This window comes from Spermophilus citellus (assembly GCF_964194105.1).
Source record: "Spermophilus citellus genome assembly, chromosome: 5".
Classification (NCBI taxonomy): Eukaryota; Metazoa; Chordata; class Mammalia; order Rodentia; family Sciuridae; genus Spermophilus; species Spermophilus citellus.
Genome location: NC_138186.1, coordinates 92640367 through 92660825, shown reverse-complemented (window position 1 = coordinate 92660825; position 20459 = coordinate 92640367). Strand labels below are relative to the sequence as shown.

Sequence of the window (20459 nt, the reverse complement as noted above, 5' to 3'; positions counted from 1 at the left end):
GCAATTTACTGCAACCCTTTCTGAAAATGGTGATGTGGCTCAGTGGTTAAGCATTCCTGGGTTCAATCTCCAGTACCAAAAAATAAATAAATAAAATAAAATTAAGATGTTAACTAGTGGCCTAACTTGTGGCCCTGTAGATACTGAGTATAATTGAACACATCTGTGACTCATGACAATGGAAAAGTAATCACAAGCCTTCAGATGCTTGTAGGAAGGCCACATGCATTTCTTTTTTTTTTTATTATTGGTTGTTCAAAACATTACAAAGCTCTTGACATATCATATTTCATACTTTAGATTCAAGTGGGTTATGAACTCCCTTTTTTACCCCGTATACAGACTGCAGAATCACATCGGTTACACATCCACCTTTTTACATAATGCCATATTAGTAACTGTTGTATTCTGCTACCTTTCCTATCCTCTACTATCCCCCCTCCCATCTTCTCTCTCTATCCCATCTGCTGTAATTTAATTCTCTCCCTTGTTTTTTTCCCCCCTTCCCCTCACAACCTCTTAAATGTAATTTTGTAGCATTTCTGAGAAAGAATAAATATGGTTCTGCTTCTGGAGAGTTGCTGACATATACTAAGGTAACTTAAAGAGCAGTAAATATTATTTGGTGTATCTCTAGTATGTGGTCAAATGAGACATCTAAGATTTTCTAGGAATTATATCTCAGGAAATTGATTTAAAAAATAGCTGCTTCAATTTAATTTATGCCCACAATCCCTTAGAAATCTGTTGCATTGGTTGTTTCTATGATTTTCTGCCTGTTTCTCAGCTTGGGCCCTGACAAAAAGTTCCGTCTTTGGCCTTAGCATGCCTATTTGTATTTGGTGTTACTCGATCAGCTTCAATCCTGGACTCTTCATCAAAAGGACCTGAAGGGACACCTTCTTGTTGTGGGGGAGAGGAAAATGATATCCAAAAGGATGGAGTGAGTTGACCTCAGAATACCTGGTGGATTAGAGACTGCACTGAACTCACCAGGCCTGTGCTAGGGTTGCTCCACCTGCCACGCAACTGCAGTGCTTACTAAAGTCTTGGGAGCTGGGGGCACGGGGTGTGAGTGGTGGATGGAGGCAGGATATATCTACTGGGTACATCCACATATGTACCCTTATTTTATGGTAATTTATAATTCTTTATTTGTATACTTCCTTGAATTAGAAATGATTTAAAATTATGTGATATCAATCCACATTTCTTATAAGTTTTACTCCATGGATTAAATAGTGCATAACACAAAAGTTTATGTAAGGCCACAAAGTTTAATGGAGGGAATTACAAGACACTTAACAGTAGTTATTTTTGGGGAGTGAAGCTGGAAGACTTATTTTTTTATTTCCCTGTCTCTCTTATGTACTGTTAGAAAACTTTATACCAGGGGTAAGCGAGCAGACAGAGAGATGACTCTGTCTTCGAGGAGTTTATGGCATATTGGGGGAGATAAGGTAGTCGTCCATGTGTGATACAGATTGAGAGTACTTTTATTACAGAGTAACCTCAACACAAGCGTTAAAGATACTAAAAGCAAAAGAGTAATCTAAACCAAGTTTGAGGGATTTGAGAAGAGGGCTAACCTGTATTTCTTCTCCACGAGACAGAAAATGTCTTGTCCTCCGTAAGTGCCCTCCCAGTCTCATGTAAACACAGGTGCATGAAAGCCCCTGTCATTGGTGGCATGAGTATGCTCTCAGCATCTTTAATCAGAGGAGCTCCTAAGCAGTCTGGATGTTAACTGCTCATTGTCCTCTCTTGGTGATTGTACTGCATCTGAGTTTAGGCTGTTTGCTGAATATTATTGTCAGGAGCACATACACTGGCTTGAGAAGTACAGAGAAAATTGGCAGAATCTTATGAGCAATGTCTGCTACAGTTTCATCTCTGCTCTTACCCCTGGATAGATGTATTTTATCAGGGACACTCTAGGAGTCAGCTTCCCTATGCAGGTCTTCACTCCAGACAAAGGATCAGTTAAAATGAGGAAGGTGTCTTTCGGGATTTGGAAGAGATGCTCTGCCTTTCCATCTTTGTGACACCTACTTAATCATTTATTATAATTGCAAGAAGTGGGGACACTATTTGCCTATATTTGAGATTTATTTTTTTTAATTGGAAACTCACTTTCATGTACATTTTTTTTAAGAGCTATTTTGGCAAGAGCTGTAAAGTAGTAGAATGACACTTGTTACAGATACTATCTTTACATTTCCAGTTCTCTTACTTTTCAGGCTGAGGTAGTCACTGTGAGCAATTCTACTTTCTCTGTAAAGCTGTTATTTTAGGATTTGGATGCCACTCCTGCTGGAGTTGTTATTACTGCCAAATCCCAAGGGGAAGGGTTTATCTTATTAATGAGAGCTATTAACATATATGAAATTTTGCCTTCTTGAGTTACGCTATAACATTTTTCAGGCCAACAGGGATAGCTTTTGGTGGTAGTATTATAATTTTAGCTTCTACTCGGTTACAGCACTGTAGTATCCCTTGTGTAACTATCAGCAAACAGAATGCAGGATTTGGTTCAGAATCCCTGACATATTGCTGAGTGCATATGTACTGTAGTTGTTGCAGCTTCAAGAAGAGGGATGGACTTATCATTCCTCGTGTCATACTTATTCTTCCATGGCTTTCTGTTACAATGAGAATAAAATACAAACTCTTTATGTTGGCCTGTGAGGATGGGCACCACCTGGCTCTGCCTCCCTTTCTAGCCTCTTACTTTCTCTTCCTGTCCTTTACTCTGATCTGTCACACTGACTAGCCTTATGTCCCCCTCTCTATCACAGGCTGGTTCTGGCTGTAGTATCTGTGCACTGGCTATTGGCTCCACTCTGAGGAGACTATTCTGTACCATGGCTGGCGTCATATTGTCCTTCAGGTCTCAGCTCAGGTGTCTCCACTCCCAAGAGGCCTAACCTGTCTTCTTCACTGAATCCCTTTCTCCCCGTCACCATTACTTTATAACTTTCACCTTTTTTTTTTTTTTTGCTTAGTAGTTTTATAATTTGAAATGATTGGATTCATTTATTTGTCTTTTTCCATGACTAAAGTGTGTCTATATGAGAACAGGGAGTGTCTATTTTTGTTCAATATTGCACCTAGAGAACTCAGAGCAGTGCCTGTATGTAGAGAGCAGTTGATAAATGCTGGAGGACTAGATGACTAGATAGATGCAAATTGGCATGGCCATGGGGCACCCTAGGAATCTAAAAGACTGAGCTGGAGGGAAGCAGAGGCATGAGTAGCATAAATTCAAGAACAGAAGCTTCAGCCCTATCTCTGCTGGAACAAGGCTAGACTCAAGGTAAGGTCTAAATTTGAGATATTTCAATAAGTTTGAGCAAAGGTGGGTATAGGCATTGAAATTGCAGCCTGGGGCTTTGTACAAATGAGAAAGAAAAGTTTAGCCCTTAGAAAGATCTGGCAAGTCAGACCAGTGGAGTGCCTGGCATGTAGCGCTCCTTGGGCATTGCAGATCACAGCAGCAGAAATGGGTCAAGCTTTGGTGGCAGAAACCAAGGCAGAGGGGTATCAGAGGGCTTCCATGGAGTGGGCAGAGGGCTTCTTTGGAGTAGGCAGCTTGCAGGCTGGCATGACCATTACTGTTACTAGTTTATTCCCCTCTGCATGCTTCAGAATTCTAGGGTGAAGCAGTACAAGGTCATTTCCATATCCATGTTGATGGGCAGCTCTGGTTCCTAACCTGAAGTCAAAGCTTTGAGGACAGCTTTGAATCTGATGGGGCCTCTGTCTAGAAGGTAGTACTTTAAGAGAAATCAGGTTGGAACCAGGACTGGCAACAGCTGCTGGTTATCATGGTAACTGCATTTCCCCTAGAATTCTACCCTATTAGGGCTAGAAGGACTAGCTAATCTACTGACAGGGAAACATACATAGGAAAGTTAAATAGATATTAGAGACTAAAACTGATTTGTCAGTAGTGCTTTTTATGATACAGAGGGTGCTAACTTCTTTTTGGGGGTTGAAATAAGATCTTCTTTCTGTACTAGCACTTCTCTATTCCATGGGACACATGTTACTTAGGATGTTATTAGTTGTTATAAAAATAGATATTAATCATCAGACTAATGAAATTAGAATAGCTAAAATTTATGGAGTCGTTTTTGTATTCTAGGTAGTTTTCTCTATGATTTTCACTTATTAGCTCATTTCATTTTCAAGACATCATCATAAAGAAGATATATTATTATTCTCATTTCACATGTATAAAACTGAACCAAAGGATAAACTTGCCCAAGCTCACCAGAGCTAGTAGGTGGAGGGACACGAGGTACAAAGCCTGCTTCTAGAATTTCCCATTCTTAACCACTGGATAATGCTGCTTCTTTTAATAAGTTTGGTTAAATGAAGTTATAATTTTTAAAATATAAGATTTTTTTAGGGTGTTTCATGTGCTTAAAGGCAGTGTGACTCTATTGCTGGAGGGATATGGGAAATATTATTTCCCAAATGTACCTGGCATCAGGGAGAATTGTTCTAGGGGAATTGTATGGAACTGATGTTTTGTTCAGATGGGGAGACAGTATTCTGACCCACCTCTATAAAGATTTGGGTGACCAAGACAGAGTACTCTTCTGTACATTCTTGGTGACAGGCTTGCTCATTTCTGCAGTTTCGGGGCTGATTGCCATGAGGATACCATTTCCTTCTTTAGTTACTAGTCAGGGCCACTTTGGTCCAAATGGTACAATAGGAAAGAGATCTCCCTTTGACATTCTTTTTTGGTACACACAGAATCAGGCCAGAGGCCCAGAAAGTGCCTGAATGGGTTTTGCCTTCCCACCCTGCATCTGCCCACAGGTCTATTTCAACTGGTTCTCCTCTATCCTAAACACTATGTAGCTAGGTAGTAGCATGCAAAGGCTCTCCTAATAATTTGACCCATCTGGTTAAACTCCACCTCCCTCCTAATTTATAGCTTGACTCCCCCACTGAGAATGCTCAAGAGGACTCTTTTTTGGAGCCATGCTTGACTGAGAGATTCAGAGGGAGTGTTCCCTGGGAGTATTCCACAGCTTGGGTGCCTAAGCTTAGGAAACCTTTTGTGTTCAGTCTCATGCCTTACCTCATTAACTTCAGCTCTGCACAGCTGCTCTAAGCCATCCAAATGGTGTAGATGGAGTTTTCAAGGACATCAAGTCCAGGAATTAAGCTTAAAAGAAAAAAAATCCTAAGTAGATTTCTTGCATTCTATAGCAATTTTGAGTGTTTGCACAAAAGATATCCTCAACTCTCAGTTTAAAGATTAAAAAAAATATATGGGCAAGTTTATATAATTACCAACATGCAGGGCCATGTTTTAAACCCAAGTCTTATGACTATATTATTTATTCCATTTTATGATCAGAAAAAAAATTGCCAAATTGTTCTCTTTGACAGTCCTGGGTCTTATGCATCTTATTTTTACCATCTGGCAGCAACAGTATCTCTCTTATTTAATATTCATTAGAGAACCACAACCCTCAAACTGGGAGCAGTGTGAGTTACATTCTCAAACTTTGTGGATCCTGGCAAGTAAGTTTTTCTTTGTGAAATTACAGTTTTATGTGTATGCTGGCTGGTTTAGTAATAAGGTGGAAATATGTAGAAAAGAAGAAACAAAACACTTTATAGACTTTTATCGCACTGGATAATTAGAGTTGGCTAGGGATATTTCAGCTCAACAGATTTGAAACTATACAGTGTTCAGTGGAGAAAGTGAAGTACTTGAAGCTTTTTGAAAATGAGTCTCCTATACTATTCTAGAGCAGGAGATTGACTGTGTTACTTTCATGTAGTTTAATTTCTAACTTTAAGAATCTACTGATTTCTATCATATAAAAACCATTTATTAAACTCTTCAGCTATTTAGAAATTAATCATTTTACAAATAATTTTCCCATCCAGTTATTTTTTCACTACCTATTAATATTTGAATCCAGGGAAGAAGAAAACAAAGTAAGATGTAAAATTTGATTAGTTACTCTGCCATTTGTTCAGCATCTCAGGTGAAAAACTTTGATGATATTGAAGCTGGAGTTGTTGGCTTAAACTTAGAAACTTTAAATAAAATAAATAATTATATATACATGCACATAATGTGTGTGTATGTATATATGTAAAATATTTCTAGAGGCTCCTAGAAATAGTAGGTAGGCAGAGGAGGCCTGGGAACTTTATAGATGAATAACAACAATGAGTTAAAGAAAAGAGGAAGTGAAGTTTTTATCTCTACACCCTTTTTTTTCTGTCTACTAAATGGCTTCATCTGACAATTACATGCTATGAGAAAATTATAGCCTTTATTATTTAAAGTAACAATTCCAGACAACCAGGGGCTGCCACAGATGTAATCAGGAGGCAGATCTACCTGCACGGAAATGGACAGACACTGGCCAGAGTATCTGCTCAGCTCTGGTAACATGTGTGTGCATCCAGGAAGGGAGTAGTGTTAGCATACTTGTCCCAGATGTGTTCACCTTCTATTTTTCCTGATAAGTCTTTGTCCTCAGTGGGAAAAAATAATCAGGAGTCAAGTGCTAGCTATTATATTTAGGGAATGCAGTCTCAAAGGTAGCGATTACTGCTCTATTTTCAATCTCTCTCCTCAAAACAGATTTCTGAGAATTGCCTCAGCAATTTGGGTGTGAAAATATGTTGCTGTCTTCATTCCTTTCTGCCCTGAAGGGCATTCTGTGGGTTGGGGAAATAAGCAGGTACTCTTGGTTGAATACAGTTTTCCAGCCTGAATTGTCACTTCTTCCTACTCCTTTCATAGTGGACTCTACTGTCTGGCTATACTCTACAGAGCGGGAGGAGAGTAGAGGTCAGATAGAGAGCCTGGAGGTTAGGCGGACATTTAGCTGTCCCATGTAACTATCTTATCCTGTTGTTTAAGAGATTTCTTGCCCTGCCCAGATTTCCACCTCATACCCTACTTCTCAGGCATTTCTGTCCCCACTAAGGATTCAAGGCAAAGCTGGACACTGTCCTTCTCTAGCACTTTACAAGGGAAGTCTGATGGGACTGGGGGGTACTCTGGCCTTGGCCTTATTGAGGGAAGCAGGAAAGAAGTATCATCCACTGTCCATAGTTATGGCTCCTTTTTTAAAAATAAGTTCACTTTTTTCTTGATCCTCAATATTCTATCTTATGTTCTATCTTATGAAACAAAATGTAGTATTTTCATTACCAAAACAATATTTATTTTACTTTTGGCTTAAAAATATAGAATCTTAAGGTTGAGTCAACCACAGCCTGATCCAGTTCAGTCTATCTACCAGTTACGGTGTGTTGGCAATGAAGACCTGGTGGCAAGTCGTGGCAGGTTTCAGGTAGTGTTTGTTATTTGGGATCACTCATGGCCTATGTACCCCAGTAGCCATAAATATGAAATGGATTGGAGAGGACTGCACAACAAATAGAGTTTCTCTAATTTTGCTATGACATCAATAATGGTTCTTGCATGTCAGTGTACATGGAAATCTTGCTTTAAATTAAGATTTCTGAGTGACAGCTGGGAGATTTTTGAATCAGTAACTCTGGAATGGAGTTCAGAAATCTGCACGATAGCAAACATCCATAGTATTTCTGGTAATAGGTTTTTAAGAACCAAACTATAAGAAACACTTACATGATAATAGCATATTATATTTATATATACCCCCACTAAAGTAAAAAATGAAAGGAAACATTTATTTTCATAATACCAAACACCTTGTCACTAGTTCACATATTGTTAATTATTTTAATTATTTTCCTCATTTCTTCATGTTCCTTATTAATCTTCATTTTACACAGTCCTTGATATTGAATCGCTGTCACAAAGTTAGTATTTTTTATTTTTCATGTTTTCTTCTACCATACTCGGGTTCTGGAAAGAACTCAGGGGCTTGTTATCTCTGTAGTTCATCTGTGAACACCCATTGTCCCTGTTTCCCCGCCTCTGGAAGTCTTCCTTCTTTCAGGGTTGCATGACCTTGGTTGCTCTCTCCCTTCTCACAGCAAGTCCACTGTGGGTCAGTTATTCACACTGATGGAGGACACTCAAGGTCTAATCTTAGATCTGACACCCACTGGTCTTTTGGTACCTATATAGTCAGGTAACCTCTATAGATCCAAGTTTTCATCTGTGCAATTAGAGGGTTGGTTTAAATTATATATGTGTCTTAAAAGTTCCTTTGAAAGTAGAGACACACAGTCATTTTGTCTATTCCTAGCTGTTCCTGATTTATTTGCTCAGCTTGAATAATATGAATAATACAACTCAATTCTCTTTTTTATTAATTTATTTTACAGTAGAATGCATTTTAATACATTGTATACAAATAGAGCACAACTTCTCATTCCTCTGGCTGTATGTGGTGCAGAGTCATTCCAGCAGTGTAAACATACATGTATATAGGGTAATAATGTCTGTCTCATTCTACTGTCCTTCCCATCCCCACAGCCGCACCCCTCCTCTCACTCCCCTCTACACAAACCAAAGTTCCTTTATTCTTCCCTATCCCCCCCGCTCCATTATGAATCAGCATCAGAGAAAATATTTTCTTATCAGAGAAAACATTTGGCTTTTGGTTTTTTGGAATTGACTTATTTCTCTTAGCGTGATATTGTCTAGTTCTATCCATTTTCTGGCAAATGCCATAATTTTATTCTTCTTTAAGCTGAGCCATTGTGTATATGTACCACATTTTCTTTATCTATTCATCTGTTGAAGGGCATCTAGGTTGGTCCCATAGTTTAGCTGTTGTGAATTGAGCTGTTATAAACATTGATGTGGCTGTGTCACTGTAGTATGCTGATTTTAAGTCCTTTGGGTAAAGACCAACGAGTGAGATAGCTGGGTCAAATGGTGGATCCATTCCAAGTTTTCTGCAACTCAATTTTTGTAAAAGGACTAGATTCGTATTTCTTGTAAACATCTTGAAAATGTTGAACTGGAGGGCAGATAGAGCCAGAATGCATAGTTGTTGCTGCTTTGTTTTGTTTTTTGTGTGTTTCAAGAGAATGGAGTCAATGCCATGAGATCTTCCTAACAACCACAAAAAAGGGTCAGGAATTTGGGGTTAGGGTGTCATCTGGCCCTTAGCTCTTCCTGCCTATGAGATGCCATTCACTCCTGTGGAGGCAGCAGAACACTGTCACATGGGCTGCCTATCAGAGAAGAAGAGGAAGAAGAAAATGGATGTGCTCTGACAGCCCTTGATCTCTCTCCTTCCTTCTCTACCCTCCCTTAGACTTCTTCCACTTCTGGTTTCACCTTTCTTTTTGACTCTGGATCCTGATCCACATTGAAACAAATGTCTCCATAATTACCCACTGGCTTTATATTTGTATTTTATTTATTATTATGGTTACTCCAAAAAATGCTTTCTAAAACATGAGGCTCTTCCCTTGCCTGGAGCTAGTAAGCAGAGCATTTCATTCTACCCCACACTGAGGATGGCTGTGTCCAAGTGAGGGGCTTCCTGGTGATGAATCTTACTTCCTTGAAAAGGTGGCTAAAGACGTGTTTCTGTTTTTAGAAACAAAGTGGTATCAAGATTGAAATGACTGAACTCACTTGGTTCATGGAGGGAGCTGCTATATTGTTCTCAGGAGCTTTTCTGGCTAGATGGGGAAACAGCCTGGGAAGGAAGCCAGCTTTCAAGGGAATGATGGATTAGAAGGTGAACCTGTTCTAAGCCGCAACTGAGAACCTCTCTTGAGCCCTCCTGGTAATGACTAATCACTTCAGCAAAGTGAGTAGATTTAGAATAAAAGAGGTATTCAGGAACTAGGCAATAGGAATCATAAAGATCAGGAATAAGACTATTTTATTGCCCCTTTGGTCCTTGCTCTTGAAAACCTGGAATGTGATATAATGGGGGAAGACCCTGCAGGGGAGGTGGGAGGCCATCTGGGCTCTGGTCTTGGCTGCCAAGAGACCTACAGCCAGTGTGACTGGGCATATGTCACTTTCCTGTCTAGACGTCAGTGTTTGCATTCCTTTGGCTTTAAACCCACTGATTCTGTGTTCCAGTAGGTGAAGGAGCCATAGCAGTGTTAAGAGCTTGTGGATTAAGTTAGGCCAATGAAAACTATCATTCAGTTTTCTTTCCTTGGAGATCACTTCTTTGTGGTTAGATGTCAGGAATGACGGTCACAGACAAGTGATTATGTCAAAGCTGCAGGGAAATATTTCTGTAGCTTCAACCAGGGGCTTCATGCAGTTGGCATCCACAGTTACTTTTCAGTAATTCAAGACAGCATGATTAATCTGTAGCATTAAAGGGGCTCTGGTATATTGTCTGAAGCTGTGATAATACAGCATGGACAAAAATGGAGTAAAGAGCAGAGTCTAGTTCAGATACTAGACCTTATCTTGTTGCTTTAGAGCCGAGTGAAACAATTCATATAAAGTTACATTTCTTCATAGTCCCAATGTTTCTGGCTCCCTTCCTGCTCTTCTTAAATTATTAAGTCTCCTTCTTATTTAATTTCAGCTTAAAAACCATTTGTAAAAGTAATAAACATTTGAGACATTGTCTTTTTGAACCATCAGCTGCTTTTTTATCAAGTTTCCCAAATCTGGTAGTATTTTTAGCAAAAATCTGAGCACTTTAAACAGAAGATGTGGTTCTTATATTTTTATTTTAAATAGGTGAGTTAAATCTGTTTATATTTATTGTTATTACTAATATTGTATTTATGTCTACTACCTTTGAGGAGTATGGGATAGAATGTATGTTTTTTGGTTAACATATTTTATGTTGTTTTCCTTTCATGTCTTGGTAGGATTTTTTTTTCCTTCCTTCCTCCCTCCGTCTGTCCCTCCCTCCCTCTCTTTCTCTCTCTCTCTCTCTCTTTGTTTCTTTCTTTCTTTCTTCTCTCCTGGGTTGAAAGCAATAGCTTCTGGTTTTCTTATATATCAAATATGAAGTTTTCTGGTAAAGAGAGTTTTTCAGTATCTTTGCCTTTTTGAAACAGGCAGAAACTTTTTAATTTCTAAACTCCCTCATAGACATATTTTGTCCTCTCACCAAACATTTCCCCATTACTATTGTCTATTGTTTTAGTTTCACTTGAAAAACCACAAATTGATTACTCATTTAAATATTTTTGTATTCATAACCTTATACATACTAATGGTCAGACTTCATGGTTTTATTTTGGCTTTTATAGCCTTCATCCTTTAATCTTGCCTTCACTTATGGTCTGAATGGTAAACTCTCTTAGCATTTGTATGCTTGGAAACATCTTGGTTTTGTTCAGTCCTGAATGATGGCTAGGCAAGGTACAGATACTGGAACTCCTTTTCATTTGAGTTCTGTCCCTCATTACCTTTTAGCATCTAATTTTGTTGATAAGACAGCTGTTATAAGTCTATTTGTTCCTCTGGTAATAAACTCTTTTTTTTTTCCTTGCTGGCATGTAAGATTTTATCTTCATGCTTTTTGTACTCTAGTTTTAGAGTGATGTCCAAGAGTAGATTTTGTTCTACTTAGTACTCTGAGAATACTTTATCTGAGGACTCCTGTCTTTAGTTAGTTCTGAAAAGTTGTCAGCTTTCCATATGGTTTCAATTATCTGCACCTGCCCTCGTTTCCTTCTTTTGAACTCCTGTTAGACATATAGTAGAGTCTTTTCAGTCTCTTCTTCTTGCCTCTTAACTGTTGTGTGTGTGTGTGTGTGTGTGTGTTTAGGTACATGTTTATAATTTATAACTTACATACAAACAGACATATACACACACAAACACATTTGTATCTCAGAGCTGCATTCAGGACAAATTCCAGTACAAATTCCTAAGTACTAAATCTTGCTGTTCACCCATTCTAGTTTTTATCCCCATCATTGAGTTTTATTTCAATAGATTTTTTTTTTCATTTCAAAGATATCAAATTTTAAAAATATTTCTGAGGATATTAAATATATCTGATTTTAAGTCTTTTAATTTTTCTGTGTTTTTAATTTTGTCTGGAGTTGCTTAATCTACTTATTCATTTTGTAGCTGACTGACTACAGTTAGATTCCTTCATGTATTTTAGAATTTTAGTTTGCAAGTTCACCTTAAGTTCTCTTTCTGTTTGCAACTCTCTCCCACAATTTGCCCCTGCTCCTGACAGTTTTATAGCCACTTCCTGTACCTTCCTAAGCCTATAATTCAGCATAAAGTCAATAGTGGTACATCTTTATGTGATATTGGAGCTGGCTATAGATCCATGCCTGGACCAGCAAAAGGTTGAGTCTGTCCCTTCCCATTTTTCTAGTCATAATACCCCAGATAAGTCGTAACCCTCAGTAGTATTTAGAAGCATTTTTCATGAACTTCAGTGTGGGTCCAGCCATTCCCGCCACCCCCAGAGCCTAGCCTTGACCTCAGCTCCGTCAGGCAGGCCCTTGGCTCCTCCTGCCTCTCCACTGTGTGTTTCTAGTACTTGGAAATGCTTAACTTGTTTTTTGAGTGTAGCTATGACTTGGAATTCTCTCTAGAGGTAAATGGATTGTGGCTTTGTTTTTATTTGCCTTTTAGAATTTCGTGAATTGAAAAGGAAATTGTGTTTAAAGACCTTAGAAATGGCTCACCATTCACTGGTTTTGTTTGTTTTTCTTGTTTGTTTGTTTATTTAACCCAGTGATGGAATCTAGAACATAACTTACACATTTAGTATTTGGGTGCTTTATAAAATCTATATAAGCCAAACTTGCTTTGTATATAGAAGTTTATTCAGCTTTGTCTTTCTGGACCTCATTACTGCCATTTCATAATGTTAATATTAGAGGCCTAGAGGATGGGACTATGAAGATGCTGCTTTTTGTCAGTTTTATAAACCATTTTGTATACTTTACCTCGAAAACAAAATAAAAGAACCACACTTCATCAGGTAGCAAAAATCAAAAGGGAAGTGACAGATTAAATTTGATTCTGGGTAAAATTGTCTACCCCCCCCATTGCCACATTTTTGAAAATAGCTAGCGCCCTGCTTTGCTCCTTTAACAGACCTTTTTTTTTTTTATTAATTGAAAATTCGTGTTTCTCTCTCGCTTTATCCTGCAGTACCTCCCCTAGAATCTAAAAATGCCACATTTCCAGGTGGCAGCTATGTAGTAATCAATTTCCCAAACTAAAATCAACAAAAAGCAACTTTCCAACTATGAATATTCTACATAAAACCATACTTTTAGCATTACTCCATAGGAAAATCATGCTAAAACTTCAAATAGCTGTGGGTAAATAGAAAAAAAAAAAATCAGCAAGTTCTGCTGTTCAGTTCCTTCCCTTTTGCCCCACCTCAGGAGCAGGCTTCATGTAGAGTAAAGGCAGAGAAAGAAAAAGTGTGGAGACAGATAAGATTGATTCAGAGAGATGTAAGAGGAGGATTTGGAATAGCTACCAAAAAGATTAAACACAGCCTAAATTTTAAAATGCTGGGAGTGAGTCCAAGCAGATGAGAGCACGAAGTATAGGGAAGGATTTTAAATTCATCTAAAGAGCCAGGAGCCATATTGGACCAGGTGTGCCCTTGAAAGAAGCAGAGTCTATTTAAAGGGACAAAAAAAAGATTTAAGAGGATATTATAATTAGAGAGGTTATATATGTGTAGATGCAGGGGACACATGGAAAAAATAGGGGAAAGAAGAGAAGAAGGAAGAGGATCGGGGAATTGGCAGGAAGGATGAGGAGAAAGGAAGGAGGGGAAGAAAAAAATTTAGAGAAAGAAATATGTTTCAAGATTTTATATCCAGCCATGCTGTCCTTCACATATTAAGGCAATAGTGAAGCATCTTATAAAAACTAAAGGATCCTGTGCTCATAGCTCTTCTTGGAGAAGGTACTAGAAAAAACTATGGCCTACTGCATGTTTTTATAAAATTTTGGTAGAGCACAGCCAGAGTTATTTGTTTACATATTGAATTTTGGTTGCATTTGTTCTATACTGGCATGATTCAGTTTCAATCACAATAAGAACCATATGGCCCACAAAGTCTAAAAGACTTACTATCTATTTTATACCATTGGTCCACCCGCCTGTTTTGGTACCAGTACCATGCTGTTTTTGTCACTATTGCTCTGTAATATAGTTTGAAATCTGGTATCGCTATACCGCCTGATTCACTCTTTCTGCTTAGAATTGCTTTTGCTATTCTGGGTCTTTTATTTTTCCATATGAATTTCATGATTGCTTTATCTATTTCTACAAGAAATGCCGTTGGGATTTTGATTGGCATTGCATTAAATCTATAGAGAACTTTTGGTAATATCGCCATTTTGATGATGTTAGTTCTGCCTATCCATGAACAGGGTATATTTTTCCATCTTCTAAGATCTTCTTCTACTTCTCTCTTTAGGGTTCTGTAGTTTTCATTGTATAAATCTTTCACCTCTTTTGTTAGGTTGATTCCCAAGTATCTTATTTTTTTTGAGGATATTGTGAATGGAGTGTTTTTCCTCATTTCCATTTCAGAAGTTTTGTTGCTGATATACAGAAATGCCTTTGATTTATGCGTGTTAATTTTATATCCTGCCACTTTGCTGAATTCATTTATTAGTTCTAGTAGTAGCAGAATACAACAATTACTATTAGTGCATTATGTAAAATTGTGGATGTGTAACTGACGTGATTCTGCAATCTGCATTTGGGGTAAAATTGGGAGTTCATAATCCATGTCAATCTAATGTATGAAATATAATATGTCAAGAGCTTTGTAATGTTGTGAACAACCAATAAAAAAAAAAAAAGACTTACTATCTGGTCCATTAGAGAGGAAAAAAAAGGCTGACTGCTATACTAGGATTCCTTATAATGACTGGAAAGATTTAGCACAGAACTGATACTGATGATGGCCTGTAAAAATTATTTAAATGTGTATGTATGTATGTGTGTGTGTGTGTATATATATATACACACACACACACCATATATACTGGTAGAAGGCTAATGTAAAAATGTATGTACTATGACAAAGGAGCAATAATGAAATTAAAATGGGGAAAAATGGATAGGAAAAGATGAACATAGAAAAACTCATGATAATATAAGCAGGAGATGGGTAATAAAGAATATAATCCCCCAACCCTCAGTAACCCTGATACTTCAAATGGTAAATAGTTAAATAAAAGACATTTACAAAGTGTAAGTGGAAATGTAACAACCAGGAGAAAATAAAAAAAAATCTTCCTAAATATCAATATGCATTGCATATCTCATATAGAAAGTAATATAGTAAATATTTTAAAATTCATAGTTTTAAAATATCATAGGTTTATGACTAACATCACAGTCACAACAATAAATGTGAATGAACTTAATTTGGCTAATAAAAGTAAAATATTTACAGTTTGATTTGCAATATACCACTTAAGTTATATGTATGTTCTATATAGCAGACCTAGCAACAATCATGATTCAGTTATAATAAAAATAAATGATGGACAAACATACCATGACGATGGAAACAGAGAGAAGTGGTTGTAACCCTGATATAATAGAGAATTTAAGCTCAAAAGAATGAAACATTATACTTTTTAAGGCTAAAGAGTTTTACTTTTTTTTTTTTTTTTTTTTTGCTAGCAAAAACAAAGAGAAAGACCATGGTACCTGGATATTTAAACATTCTCTTATTAAACTCTTGGGTGAAAGGGAACATATAAATTAAAATAAAAATTTCAAATTTTATTCATGTTGTAGTATGATTAGTGCTTCCTTCCTGTATTACCGAATAAATATTCCATTGTATGGATATACCACATTTTACTTATTATTCATTGGTTGATGGCTATTTGTTTGGTTTTACTTTTTGGCTATCATGAATAATGTTCCTGTGAACAAATGGGTAGTCATTTGGAAAAAAGGATTAAATCTGTATGTCAAACCATATATAATAAAAACATCCTGGTGGATGGAAATCTAAGTATAGCAAATGAAAAATTATAGTGGAAAAACTGGCAAAATTTGAATAAGATCTGTAGCTTACTAAGTAATTTTGTTTCAATATTAATTTCTTGCTTTTCATAACTGTGCTATGGTTTGGTAAGACGTTAATACTAGGATAAGGGGGGTAAGGGACACATGGGAATACTCTGTACTGTCTTTGCAACCTTTCTCTAAGTCTAAAATTATTACAAAATAAAGAAGTTTTAAAATTCAGATGCTTCTTGAACTGCAATGAGATGAGGTTACACTCCACTAAATGCATTGTAAGTTGAAAATATTAATTCAAAAATGCATTTAAAAGCTGATTGCAGTGATGCACACCTATAATCCCAGGGGCTCAACAAGCTGAAGCAAGAAGATTTCAAGGTCAAAGCCAGCCTCAGCAACTTAATGAGGCCCTAAGTAACTTAGTGAGACCCTGACTCTAAATAAAATATAAAAAGGCCTAGGGATGTGGCTCACTGGTAAAGCACCCCTAGGTTCAATCCCTGGTACAAAAAAAATGCATTTAATATCACAGCTTAGCAACACATACACCAGAATATAAGTTATTTCCCATCATGGTTTTGTGACTAACTGGAAGCTGTGGCTTGCTGCTGCCACCCAGTATTACAAGAAAGTATTGTAACACACATAGCTTGCCCAGAAAAAGAGCAAAATTCAAAGGCTAGTTTCTACGGAATGCATATTGTTTTTGTACCATCATAAATTTGAAAAATTGTAGGTAGATCTATAATGAGTCAGAGACTACCCACATTAGGTAGCATATCAAGGAATAAAAGACAGAATAAAAATGTCCTATTGAAAGTGGTAGACTAGCTCGGGACATATTCTTAGAACACTAAGAAAGGGAACATACTTGAACCAGCTAGGGAAGAGAGTGGTGGAGAGTAGCAAGCCTCCACTTGAGAGAGCTAGGACATAGCAGGAATCAAGAAACGGTCACACTGATTGCAGTTCACTTTATTATTCTATTGTGTAAGGTAACATGTGCATCTTGTGGTTTTGGTAGAAAGTCACACATATACATGTACATGCAATATACGCTATATGTAATATATATCTACTAGATATGTATATGTGTATATACATATGTATAGTTATTAATTATTTTTGAGATTGAACACCACTTATTTCGAAGATTTAGAGCTTGGATGTGAATTCGGTCAGAGATGGAAGAATGGATGGAAAATGCTGAAGAAGCAAATATTGGTTATCTTCATCTTAAAGACATCTGTACTTTAACATTAAGGTTCAAAGTATAGGTGGTAGTGTCCAGGAACTGGGATCCTAAGAAATTCAGGGGGCTGGGGTTGTAGCTCATTGATAGAGCTCTTGCCTTGCATGTTTGAGGCACTGGGCTCGATCCTTAGCACCACGTGAAAAATGAATAAATAAATAAAGATATTGTGTTCATCTACAACTAAAAAATATGTAAAAAATAAATTCAAAAATCTTTTAGCTTCTGAAAAATATCTAGTTCTTTTATTATCAAGAAAGCTTAGCAGATAGAGTGCCGGGGATCCCAAAAGCCAACGGTGTGACCCCGGAGATCCAGGCTGTCTGATACGCGCGGCCTGCCCCGAGGCTACAGAAGGCGTGGCGCCGCAGAGAAGGGGTTAACCAGTCAGCAGGGAATTAAGTGGCTGCGACACGGTGGTATCCCACCAGCCAAGCCCAAGCCCGCACTGACCTCCGGGCTGAGTTCGGGATTGCAGTCGGGGAAGGAAGCCGGTAAGGCCCCGCCCCCCACAAGGGACACTCCGCTAAGGCAAACAGCGGCCACCATCTTAGAGGGCTGAAGTACCCACCGCCACTCTCCGACAGATTGCAGCAACAAAACAGGTGTGTGTGACCCAGCCCAGCCCCCAAACTTAGGGGGATTTCGCATAAAATCTCTCCTAGACTTTCAGGGGGAGGCAGTATCAGAGTGAGCCTGCATAAAGACTAAAGGGGAGCTAGAGGCACCTGACGCTCAACCCCCCCTCCCAACAGTGGACAAAACAAAAGCTGCCTAGCCAGCGCTGGGGGAGGGGCAAGCAGAAAAAATCAAAACCATAGAGTGCCGGGGATCCCAAAAGCCAACGGTGTGACCCCGGAGATCCAGGCTGTCTGATACGCGCGGCCTGCCCCGAGGCTACAGAAGGCGTGGCGCCGCAGAGAAGGGGTTAACCAGTCAGCAGGGAATTAAGTGGCTGCGACACGGTGGTATCCCACCAGCCAAGCCCGCACTGACCCCCGGGCTGAGTTCGGGATTGCAGTCGGGGAAGGAAGCCGGTAAGGCCCCGCCCCCCACAAGGGACACTCCGCTAAGGCAAACAGCGGCCACCATCTTAGAGGGCTGAAGTACTCACCGCCACTCTCCGAAAGATTGCAGCAACAAAACAGGTGTGTGTGACCCAGCCCAGCCCCCAAACTTAGGGGGACTTCGCATAAAATCTCTCCTAGACTTCCAGGGGGAGGCAGTATCAGAGTGAGCCTGCATAAAGACTAAAGGGGAGCTAGAGGCACCTGACGCTCAACCCCCCCTCCCATCAGTGGACAAAACAAAAGCTGCCTAACCAGCGCTGGGGGAGGGGCAAGCAGAAAAAATCAAAACCATAGAGTGCCGGGGATCCCAAAAGCCAACGGTGTGACCCCGGAGATCCAGGCTGTCTGATACGCGCGGCCTGCCCCGAGGCTACAGAAGGCGTGGCGCCACAGAGAAGGGGTTAACCAGTCAGCAGGGAATTAAGTGGCTGGGACACGGTGGTATCCCACCAGCCAAGCCCAAGCCCGCACTGACCCCCGGGCTGAGTTCGGGATTGCAGTCGGGGAAGGAAGCCGGTAAGGCCCGGCCCCCCACAGGGGACACTCCGCTAAGGCAAACAGCGGCCACCATCTTAGAGGGCTGAAGTACCCACCGCCACTCTCCGACAGATTGCAGCAACAAAACAGGTGTGTGTGACCCAGCCCAGCCCCCAAACTTAGGGGGATTTCGCATAAAATCTCTCCTAGACTTTCAGGGGGAGGCAGTATCAGAGTGAGCCTGCATAAAGACTAAAGGGGAGCTAGAGGCACCTGACCCTCAACCCCCCCTCTCATCAGCGGACAAAACAAAGGCAAACAGCGGCCACCATCTTAGAGAGCTGAAGTATCCACTGCCACTCTCCCGCAGATTGCAACAAAACAGGCCCAGAGTATAGCTTGAACTGCCGAGAACCATCACTGAGGGGAAATCTGGTCTAGCAGGAGAACCCAAGCCTAGCAGGAGAGAACAGGAGACTAGAGGCAAGGCTCTCGTGACTGGGCAGCTGTAAACTGCAGGCCCGCCGGCGACAGTTCATCCACGGCCAGGGTAACTGGGCGGTAGGAGAACGCCCTCCCGCTGGCGATGGATCACCTGCCCACGGCCTGAGATACTGGGCGGCGGGAGTCTGCCTGCCTGCCACGACCGGGTGCTGAAACCAAACAGAGACAGTCCACTCACACCCCCCCATTAGGGCACCCCGGCAAGGAGACTGGGGCACGGCATAGCAGAGTAGTGTCGTCACTGGAGCTCGGACGTCGGAATTCCTTCCCAGCAGAATCCACGTTAGCAGGCATAGTTCAACAACACAAAGGAGAGACATCAGAGTAATACAGAAACAAAACAAATCTATAGAAGAGAGCAGAAACACGACAATCAAAAAGAACTGGAAAGTAACGTGGACAACATGAGAAAACAAGGGAAAAAAGGATTTCAAACAATGCAAGACAACTCAATTCTACAAGAGGACATAGAAACTTCAGAAACAGGGATATGGAAAGAACTCAGGGGATACCTAACTCGAATGGAAAGGAATATTAGAGAAGACATGAGACAGCAAGTCCAAGAAATAAAAGTATATTTTGAAAATGAATTAAACAAACAAATTCAAATGGCAAAGAACGAGATCTACCAGGAGATAGAGATCTTAAAAAAAAATCAAACAATAATCCTAGAATTGCAGGAAACTATAAGCCAAATTAAAAACTCAAACGAGAATATTACAAATAGACTTGATCAAGTAGAAGTCAGAACATCAGATAATGAAGACAAGGTTTATCAACTTGAAAAGAATATAGTCAACACAGAAAAGATGCTTAAATCCCACGAACAATCTATTCAAGAGTTATGGGATGTCATAAAAAAACCAAATCTGAGAGTCATAGGGATAGAAGAAGGCACAGAGTTTCAAACCAAAGGAATGGACAACATATTAAATGAAATAATTCTAGAAAACTTCCCAGAGATGAAAGATGGAATGGATTGCCAAATCCTGGAAGCCTACAGGACCCCAAACATTCAAAACCATAATAGACCAACCCCAAGACATATAATTATGAAGATAGCCAACGTACAGAACAAGGAGAGAATATTAAAAGCTACGAGAGAAAAGAGGCAGATTACTTTCAGGGGTAAACCAATTAGGTTAACGACCGATTTCTCATCACAAACTTTGAAAGCGAGAAGATCCTGGAATAATGTATTTCAAATGCTGAAAAATAATGGATTCCAACCAAGAA

At 39.3% G+C, this 20459-nt stretch overlaps 1 protein-coding gene across 4 annotated transcripts in view; it reads left to right on the top strand.

The window, feature by feature from the left end:
• UBE3D (ubiquitin protein ligase E3D) overlaps window positions 1–20459 on the top strand; it is a 152195-nt gene that overhangs the window by 76280 nt on the left and 55456 nt on the right. The window lies entirely within an intron of this gene.